General features: G+C 35.9%; 1 protein-coding gene across 1 annotated transcript in view; it reads right to left on the bottom strand.

Moving 5' to 3' along the window:
• LOC133664292 (follistatin-related protein 4-like) overlaps window positions 1-10,733 on the bottom strand; it is a 47,723-nt gene that overhangs the window by 21,303 nt on the left and 15,687 nt on the right. The window lies entirely within an intron of this gene.

Genomic DNA, 10,733 nt, shown 5'->3' with positions numbered 1-10,733 from the left:
GAGGGGACGCCGGGTGGGAAAAAAAATCTGCTCTTTGATGGAAGACGTCGGAATCTCGGGAGGGAGCGACGGGATGCGGCGTTGGGAAAGGAGCGTGCACCATGAATCAATGGCCTCCCCCTGGCGAGGGGAAGCCAGCGTTTTGGATCGGCTTGACAAATAGCAAAGGTTAAAAATATAACGGCCATCAGCGTGACAAATGGCGGCGATTGTTGTCGTCGTCCACGCTCTGAGATGAAATGAGGTCTCACTCTGATGCTAAACCGACTCACTAGAACTCGGTTCCTTTATAGCAGGGGTCACCAACCTTTTTGAAAGCAAGAGCTACTTCTTGGGTACTGATTAATGCGAAGGGCTACCAGTTTGATACACACTTAAATAAATTGCCAGAAATAGCCAATTTGCTCAATTTACCTTTAACTCTATGTTATTATTAATAATTAATGATATTTACACTTAATTGAACGGTTTAAAAGAGGAGAAAACACGAAAAAAATGACAATTAAATTTTGAAACATAGTTTATCTTCAATTTCGACTCTTTAAAATTCAAAATTCAACCGAAAAAAAAAGAAGAGAAAAACTAGCTAATTTGAATCATTTTGAAAAAATTAAAAAAAGAATTTATGGAACATCATTAGTAATTTTTCCTGATTAAGATTAATTTTAGAATTTTGATGATATGTTATAAATAGGTTAAAATACAATCTGCACTTTGTTAGAATATATAACAAATTGGACCAAGCTATATTTCTAACAAAGACAAATCATTATTTCTTCTAGATTTTCCAGAACAAAAATTTTAAAAGAAATTCAAAAGACTTTGAAATAAGATTTAAATTTGATTCAACAGATTTTCTAGATTTGCCAGAATATTTTTTTTGAATTTTAATCATAATAAGTTTGAAGAAATATTTCACAAATATTCTTCGTCGAAAAAACAGAAGCTAAAATGAAGAATCAAATTAAAATGTATTTATTATTCTTTACAATAAAAAAAAAAATAAAATTACTTGAACATTGATTTAAATTGTCAGGAAAGAAGAGGAAGGAATTTAAAAGGTAAAAAGGTATATGTGTTTAAAAATCCTAAAATCATTTTTAAGGTTGTATTTTTTCTCTAAAATTGTCTTTCTGAAAGTTATAAGAAGCAAAGTAAAAAAATAAATGAATTTATTTAAACAAGTGAAGACCAAGTCTTTCAAATATTTTCTTGGATTTTCAAATTCTATTTGAGTTTTGTCTCTCTTAGAATTAAAAATGTCGGGCAAAGCGAGACCAGCTTGCTAGTAAATAAATACAATTTAAAAAATAGAGGCAGCTCACTGGTAAGTGATGCTATTTGAGCTATTTTTAGAACAGGCCAGCGGGCTACTCATCTGGTCCTTACGGGCTACCTGGTGCCCGCGGGCACCGCGTTGGTGACCCCTGCTTTATAGCATGGGAGATGAGCTAATTTCACCTATTTGGGTTAAAAATATGTTTTGCAAACCAGTAATTATAGTCTGCAAATGATGTGTTGTTGTTGAGTAACCGTGTAATACTCTTCCATATCAGTAGGTGGCAGCAGGTAGCTAATTGCTTTGTAGATGTCGGAAACAGCGGGAGGCAGTGTGCAGGTAAAAAGGTGTCTAATGTTTAAACCAAAAATAAACCAAAGGTGAGTGCCCCTAAGAAAAGGCATTGAAGCTTAGGGAAGGATGTTAGAATAATTGTTTCTAAATTATTACAACAACTTTGTGTTGCATTTGAGGGTCTGGTGAGAAGACAAAAGCTGTCTTTGAAACCTACCAAGAGTAAGGCTCGTAAAACTCCACTGTGTAGGGGGGGGGGGAGCAAGATGAAGGTGTTCTTTCATGTATGGTAATCAACAGAAAGATATTGTTCTAACCCAAGGACTTCAAAGCGGAGAGAAGACAGGATCTGCCCAATTTCCAAACGACCTCTTTTTGAACCTCCTTTTTGAACTGGTTTAAGTTAAAGTTAAAGTTAAAGTACCAATGATTGTCACACACACTAGGTGTGGTGAAATGTGTCCTCTGCATTTGACCCATCCCCTTGTTCACCCCCTGGGAGGTGAGAGGAGCAGTGGGCAGCAGCGGTGGCCGCGCCCGGGAATCATTTTTTGGTGATTTAACCCCCAATTCCAACCCTTGATGCTGAGTGTCAAGCAGGGAGGTAATGGGTCCCATTTTTATAGTCTTTGGTATGACTCGGCCGGGGTTTGAACTCACAACCTACCGATCTCAGGCGGACACTCTAACCACTAGGCCACTGACCTATGAACTGACCTTTTCTGTGAATTGTTTACGACCTCTTCTGTGAACTTTTTGAGACCTTTGTCCTTTGGAAACAGCGGTGGCCATATGGTCGGGGGGGGGGGTACAGTGTACAGCCGACTCTCCTCAATATTGAGTCCAAATTTAATTCTGTCTGTTTAATTACTTGCCTCTTGTCTTGTTTAAAAGATGTCATCAGTGTTTGAACCTGACAATGGCTATGCAGAACAAAACTAAAACTGAACTGGCTGCAAAGCAAACAAAAACAGAATGCTGGACGACAGCAAAGACTTACTGTGGCGCAGAGACGGCGTCCACAAAGTACATCCGAACATGACATGACAATCGACATTGTCCCTGTCACGACTTGGACTGTGGTGCAGTTTCCTGCGTGGATTGTTTTCCCGAGATGCATAAGAATTGGACCGGACATGGCGTGAAGGTAAATACATCATTTAATGATTTCTCTCAAAAAGTGTAAACAAAAGGCGCGCACAAGGCGGAGACTGAAAACTGGCTAAAGAACAAAAACTACACTTAACGTAGACTATGGGCAAGAAAACAAACGACTCGCTAAACGTGACATGAATAACAAAAACTTACTTGGAAAAGCATGGAACGAGCATGGAACTCTGGCATGGAATGAGCATAATCAGACTACCTGGCAACTACAGGATTAATAGTCATGTGATGATTGAAACAGGTGCATGAGTCCAACACGTGGGACGGGTGAAACTAATGGTCGTCATGGTGACAAAACAAACATGGATACGTAAAAAACAGGAACTAGTGGAGTTTTACCAAACAGAACATAACTAAACTAGACATGATCACAAGACATGACAAAGAAGGATAAAAACAACTGAAATCTTCTTGATTGCTAAACAAAGTAGATGCGGGAAATATCGTTTAAAAGGGAGACATGAAACCGCTACAGGAAAATACCAAAAAAGAGAAAAAGCCACCAAAATAGGAGCGCAAGACAAAAACTAAAGTGATGCATGGTTAGTTATGGTTTAAAGTCATATCCAACATTGCAACAACTTTTTACTGTCAACCGAGTTTTGTTTTTTAATGATTTCTCCTGGTTGTGTGCCTCCGGATTTTTTTCAACGCAAAAAAATGTGCCTTGGTTCAAAAAAGGTTGAAAAACACTGCTTTATAGCACTGATGTTGACATATGCTTGTGGCCCCCTTATTGTAAATATTAAAAATAACACAGCCGGTCCTTGGTTTGTACTGTAAAAAATATTTTCTATTAAAGTTTTATGGTTTTCATAGTCTGTAACAATCTCCCCAAACTTGTTCCACTCGTTTGTGCTTTTTATGGCTTAACGGTTTTTGTAATCAATATGCTATTAGTCATAATTAGACCTATAACATGACAACTATAATAGTTAGACAAAACATTTTTGCAGCACAAACAAATAGGATAAGTTTGGGGACATTTTGACAAGGTGGGTGTAAGGAGGGGACTGGTTGTGATTAATATAACGTTGATAAGATTTTTAAAAACATATATAACAGTTAATAACAATTATAACAGACAAAAACTTAAATTGCAGCACAAACGTAGCGCAAACATTTAGGACAAGTTTGAGGAGATTTCGACAAGGATGGCTTATGATTGACAAAATGTTAACAACATGAAAACTATGAAGCGATAATAGTATAAAAACTATAATAGTCAGACAAAAACATTGCAGTACAAACAAATGGTGGGCAGGCTGTTTATGATTAATAATATGTTAATAACACACAAAACTTATAACAGTTGGACAAAAAAAATCAAAGGATTGTGACACGTTGGAGGAGCTTTGGACAAGGTAAGGGGGAATAACTATGACTAATACAAGGTTTATAACATAAAAACTCTAACACTATAACATAACTATAAAACGTAAATACCATAAGAACTATACAACGTTAACATAAAAACTCTAAAAGACTAATAGCATAAAAACTATAAAAGGTTAATAACATAAAAACTCTAAAACGTTAATAACATAAGAACTATACAACGTTAACATACAAACTAAATAAGGTTAATAAAATAAAAACTATAAAAGAATAATGACATACAAACTATAAAACTTTAACATGTAAACTATAAAACGTTAACATAACTATGAAACATTAAGATATAAAAACTGTAAAAGGTTAGTAACAAAAACTATAAAATGTTAACATAACTGTGAAACATTAAGATATAAAAACTGTAAAAGGTTAGTAACAAACTATAAAACGTTAACACAAAACTATAAGACGTTAATAACACAAAAACTATAAAACGTTAACATGAAAACTACAATAGTTACTAACATAAAACGTAAATAACACAACTATAAAAGGTTAATAACATAAAAACTGTGAAATGTTAATAACATGAAAACTATATACAAGTTAACATACAAACTATAAAACGTTAATAACATGAAAACTATAAAAAGTTAACATGAAAACTATACAAAGTAAACATAAAAACTAAAACATGAACATACAAACTATAATAAAAGGTTAACAGCATAAACACTATAATAGTTACTAACATAAAAACTATCAAACGTTAACACAAAAACTATAAAACGTGAACAAGATGAAAACTACACAACTTTGATCACATAAAAACTATACAACATTAACATATAAACTATAAAAGGTTAATAACATAAAAAGTATACAACATTAACATAAAAACTATAAAAGGTTAACATAAAAACTATAAAAGGTTAATAACATAAAAACTATAAAAGGTTAAAACATACAAACTATAAAAGGTTAATAACATAAAAAGTATACAACATTAACATACAAACTATAAATCTTTAATAACAAAAACTATACAACATTAACATAAAAACTATAAAAGGTTAATAACATAAAAACTATACAACATTAATATAAAACTATAAAAGGTTAATAACATAAAAACTATACTTGTTAACAACATAAAAACTATAAAACTTTAAAAATGTAAAAACTATACATGTTAACAACATAAGAACTATAAAAGGTTACTAACATAAAAACTATAAAAGGTTAATAACATACAAACTATAAACGGTTAATAAAATAAAAACTATACAACATTAACATAACAACTATAAAAGGTTAACATAAAAACTATAAAAGGTTAATAAAATAAAAACTATACAACAATAATATAAAACTATAAAAGATTAATAACATAAAAACTATAAAAGGTTAATAACATAAAAACTATACATGTTAACAACCTAAAAACTATAAAACGTTAAAAACTATACATGTTAACAACATAAGAACTATAAAAGGTTAGTAACATAAAACCTATAAAAGGTTAATAACAAAACTATAAAAGGTTAATAAGATAAAAACTATAAAAGGTTAATAAGATAAAAAACTATAAAAGGTTAATAACATACAAACTATAAAAGGTTAATAACATAAGGGTTCATGTCTTTTTTTGTTCGTATTTTAGTGTTGTGTTAACATTTTAGATGAAAATCCATTTAAAAAGCATCCAAAAAGGCTTAAAAATGTAAAAGTGAGCATGCAGGATGTGGCCAGGGGGGGTCATGTGACCTCAGGCGGCGTGCAGCCAATCAAGGTGTGAGAGGATGTGAAAGGTTTTTCATTGATGGCGTCTCACTTTGGGGACAAAGGCCTTGGAAAAAAAACATGCCAGGGAAAATGAAGTCCGGGCGTCGCGTTTGCAGACCTGAACTAATTTGTAAAAGTGACAGTCATTTGGCGACACATATACAAAGACGAGACTCCAGCGTGAGAGCGCTCGTTAACCTTTTACTTCATCTAACACACACTTCGGGAAATAAAAGGGTGTTCTCTGAAGATGGACGCCTGCACACTCTCCAAATAATCCAATTCTAATTTCTTGTATTGAAGTTTTGCACTTTGAGATGGCAAACATCACAAAGTCTCACCCGGGCGCTTTTTTTCCCCTCTCTAATCAAAAAAAAAGGCCCCCACTGTAATTTATTTGTCATCTCCGCCACTTACATGCCAAACAACACAAATAAGTGTGCTTATTTCTATCAAAGACAAAATGCATTATTCATTATGAAGCACGGCAATTTCCCCTGCAGACACTTGACTGCTCCTCGCTCTGATGCAGGGGCGTCCAAACTTTGTCCAGCGAGGGCCGCGTGAATAAAGCTTGAAGGACGCGGGGGCCACTTTGATACATTGTGCACGTTAAGGCAGTGTTTTCCAACCGCTGTGCCGCCGTGAGATATTGTCTGGTGTGTCGTGGGAAATTATGCAACTTCACCTAATTGGTCCAAAAAATATTTTTTTAAAAATCAATAATTAGAAAAATGTAGAAGTCGGAACGCGTCGAGGATGGTTTGTTGTGATCCCGATAAGCCAGGGGTGGGCAATTAATTTTTTATGAGCAACCCGAGCACTGCTGGAGGGCCACATCGACAATATTTCAATTAAATTTTGCTCAATATTATTTTTGATATATACCGTAAGATAAATAATAATAATAATAATAATAATTAATAATAATAATAATACTTTCATTTAACCTAACTTAACTTTATACCAAAAGCACTGCTTTGGAAATCATTTGTACCCCTTTCAGAGATCACATTTAGTTCCCCTTAAACATCCTCATGTTGCACAATGAAATGTAAGCATAGGATTAAGTGTGCATTCCTGTAACTTTCTCTAGTAACAGCATTCCATGATTAATATCAATAAATTAACATTAATAATAAATGACAGTAAAATAAGCACACGTATGACTGAGGAGTCATAGTGTAACTTTGTGTGGTGTTTGAGTTGTCCGACTTTTTGTGTGGCCATAAACGCACCAGTGGCTTAGTGGTATGCGTGTTGGTGACAGATGACAAGTTGGTTTTGGCCTGGTTTGTACGGAAGAAAATGACTAGTTTTTCGAGATAGAAGTGTTTTACTCATGTTTTTGGTGTGGTTATGGCCGAATATAAACAGTTTTGCTCAATAAAGAGATCGATATAACTCCTGGCCTCGAAGCATCTCGATAGACGTTACAATAATTGAACGGTGTTGACGAACACCGTTATTGCCGCTTGTTGTCACTGTCACTCAGAGTTGCATTGCAAAATTATACAGAATAAATGTGTTTATTTTGTTTAGAATTCAGATGGGATTTGATTTGGTGCGCAGCATATATTTGCTGTATGCAGAGGACGCTTGAGCAGTGCGCAATTGCGCAGGCGCGCACCTTAGAGGGAACGTTGCTTGGCAGTCCATGTCTTGTTGAAAACACGCCATTCCTCATCAACTTTTCTCTGTAAACCGTGCATCACTTGTCTCTATGCACCTTCACTCACAGGTTACACCCGGACATACGCCCATAAATAACACTTTTCAAAATAAAAGCAGCACAGTTGTATTGCGCGCATGACATAGATGTTTTTTAAACTTTATTTTGTAATTTGTGATTGCCGCTGTTCACATTCACTCACAATCCCGCACGCGCATACGTCCACACGGAAGTAATACAAATAACGCTTTTCAAAACAAAAGCAGCACCGTTGTATTGCACACTCGACATAGATACTTCTTTAAATTTATTTTGTAATTTATGATTGACCTCACATGGGCCTTCTGTGGCCCGCGGGCCGCAGAATGCCCAGGTCTGCGATACGCAGAGCACAGCGGGAGGCAGCGTACAGGTAAAAAGGTATGTAACACTTAAACCAAAAATGAACAAAAGGCAAGTCCCGCTAGGACGGGGATCAGCAACCCGCGGCTCTTGAGCCGCATGAGGATCTTTAGCGCCGCCCTAGTGGCTCCCTGGAGAATTTTTAAAAAAGGATTGAAAATGGAAAAAGATGGGGGGCGGGGAAATAATTTTTTTGTTTTAGTACGTTTTTTGTTTGAGGACAAACATGACACAAACCTTCCCAGTTGTTGGAGAGCCCACTGAGAGTATTTGGTGAACATTGTTTTGTCCTTTTAATTTCGGCGGTTTTTGGACTCACCATGGTGTCGACTGTGACGCAACAGTTTGTTTGCATGTAAAATCTTCCAGTCCTTTTTTTGTCTCATTTTGTCCACCAAAAGTTTTGTACTGTGCACAAAAGTGTGCTTTGTTGATGTTATTGACTTGTGTGGAGTGCTAATCAGGCATATTTGGTCACTGCATGACTGCAAGCTAATCAATGCTAACATGCTATTTAGGCTAGCTGTATGTACATATTGCGTCCTTATGCCTCATTTGTAGGTATATTTGAGCTCATTTAATATCCTTTACTTTTACCTTCTTTGTATATAATTAGAGTTAATATTATCGGCCGATAAATGCTTTAAAATGTAATATCGGAAATTATCGGTATCGTTTTTTTTATTATCGGTATTGGTGTTTTTTTATTTTTATTTTTTATTAAATCAACATAAAAAACACAAGATACACTTACAATTAGTGCACCAACCCAAAAAACCTCCTTCCCCATTCACACTCATTCACACAAAAGGGTTGTTTCTTTCTGTTATTAATATTCTGGTTCCTACATTATATATCAATATATATCAATACAGTCTGCAAGGGATACAGTCTGTAAGCACACATGATTGTGCGTGCTGCTGGTCCACTAATAGTTCTAACCTTTAACAGTTAATTTTACTCATTTTCATTCATTACTAGTTTCTATGTAACTGTTTTTATATTGTTTTACTTTTTTTTTAATTCAAGAAAATGTTTTTAATTTATTTACCTTATTTTATTTTATTTTTTTAAAAAGGACTTTATCTTCATCATACCTGGTTGTCCAAATTAGGCATAATAATGTGTTAATTCCACGACTGTATATACCGGTATCAGTTCATATCGGTATCGGCAATTAAGAGTTGGACAATATCGGAATATCGGCAAAAATCCATTATCGGACATCCCTATATATAATTGTTTTGCATGTCTCATGACACTTTTCAGATAGTTCTTTGTGTGTCATGTTGTTCCAGACCACAGCAAACATTACAAACGTTCTTGCCAAAGATTGTAATAAATCTATTAAAAGAAGACAGCCTGCCATTTCCTTTAACTTGGACACACACATCTATACCTTTGACCAGTAATTTCCAGGAGTTATCTCACCTTCTGAGTAGCCTCTCATTTACTTATGGTTTCCAATGTTGGAAAAATGTGTAAAATAAATATCAAATTTCAACATTTCTGTCAACGAAGATTTGCGTCAGCCTGCGACACAGTCATTTTGATAGTAGGCTATTATAGCTAATATAGATACTTACGTCATGTGTTGCCTTCATTGTATTTTTTGTGGCTCCAAGCAGATTAGTTTTTTGTGTTCTTGGTCCAATATTACTCTTTCAACGTTTTGGGTTGCCGACCCCTGCGCTAGGAAAAGTCAAAACTGAACTGGCTACAAAGTAAAACAAAAACAGAATGCTGGACGACGGCAAAAACTTACAGCGTGTGGAGCAGAGACGGCGTCCACAAAGTACATCAGTACATGTACATGACAATCAACAATGTCCCCACAAAGAAGGATAGGGTACGCCATACTTGCCAACCTTGAGACCTCCAAATTCGGGAGATGGGGGGGTTGGGGGGGGGGGGGGGGGGGGCGGTGGGGGGGGGGTGTATATTGTAGCGTCCTGGAAGAGTTAGTGCTGCAAGAGGTTCTGGGTATTTGTTCTGTTGTGTTTATGTTGTGTTACGGTGCGGATGTTCTCCCGAAATGTGTTTGTCATTCTTGTTTGGTGTGGGTTCACAGTGTGGCGCATATTTATAACAGTGTTAAAGTTGTTTATACGGCCACCCTCAGTGTGACCTGTATGGCTGTTGACAAAGTATGCCTTGCATTCACTTATGTGTGTGTAAAAGCCGCATATATTATGTAACTGGGCCGGCACGCTGTTTGTATGGAGGAAAAGCGGACGTGATGACAGTTTGTAGAGGACGCTAAATATTGTTGTTCGGGTGGAAATCGGGAGAAATTCGGGAGAATGGTTGCCCCGGGAGATTTTCGGGAGGGGCACTGAAATTCGGGAGTCTCCTGGGAAAATCAGGGGGGGTTGGCAAGTATGGCGTACGCACAACTTAAATTGTCTTGATTGCGAAAACAAAGCAATAGCACTCAAAGGAAGAGTCACCAAAATAACAGCGCAAGACAGGAACTAAAGCACTACACACAGGAAACAACAACAAACTCAAAATAAGGCACAACAACCTGGTGGAGTTTCATTTTTTAACCTTTTCTGCTGGTGATGGGCCTCCGTATTTTTTTTAGGAAAAAAACGGTTGAAAAACACTGCGTTAAGGATACCAAGACCAATACAATATAGGTCAATATAGGTACCGTATTTTCCGGACTATAAGGCGCACTTAAAATTATTATTTTTTCTCATAACTCGATAGTGCGCCTTATAACACCTAATGTAAGGAATACGTTTGGTTGAGCTTACCGACCTCAAAGCTATTTTATTTGGCACATGGTGTAAT

Source organism: Entelurus aequoreus, linkage group LG14 (assembly GCF_033978785.1).
Source record: "Entelurus aequoreus isolate RoL-2023_Sb linkage group LG14, RoL_Eaeq_v1.1, whole genome shotgun sequence".
Classification (NCBI taxonomy): Eukaryota; Metazoa; Chordata; class Actinopteri; order Syngnathiformes; family Syngnathidae; genus Entelurus; species Entelurus aequoreus.
Note: the sequence above shows the minus strand (reverse complement) of the source record. Positions and strands in the feature narration are given on the sequence as shown.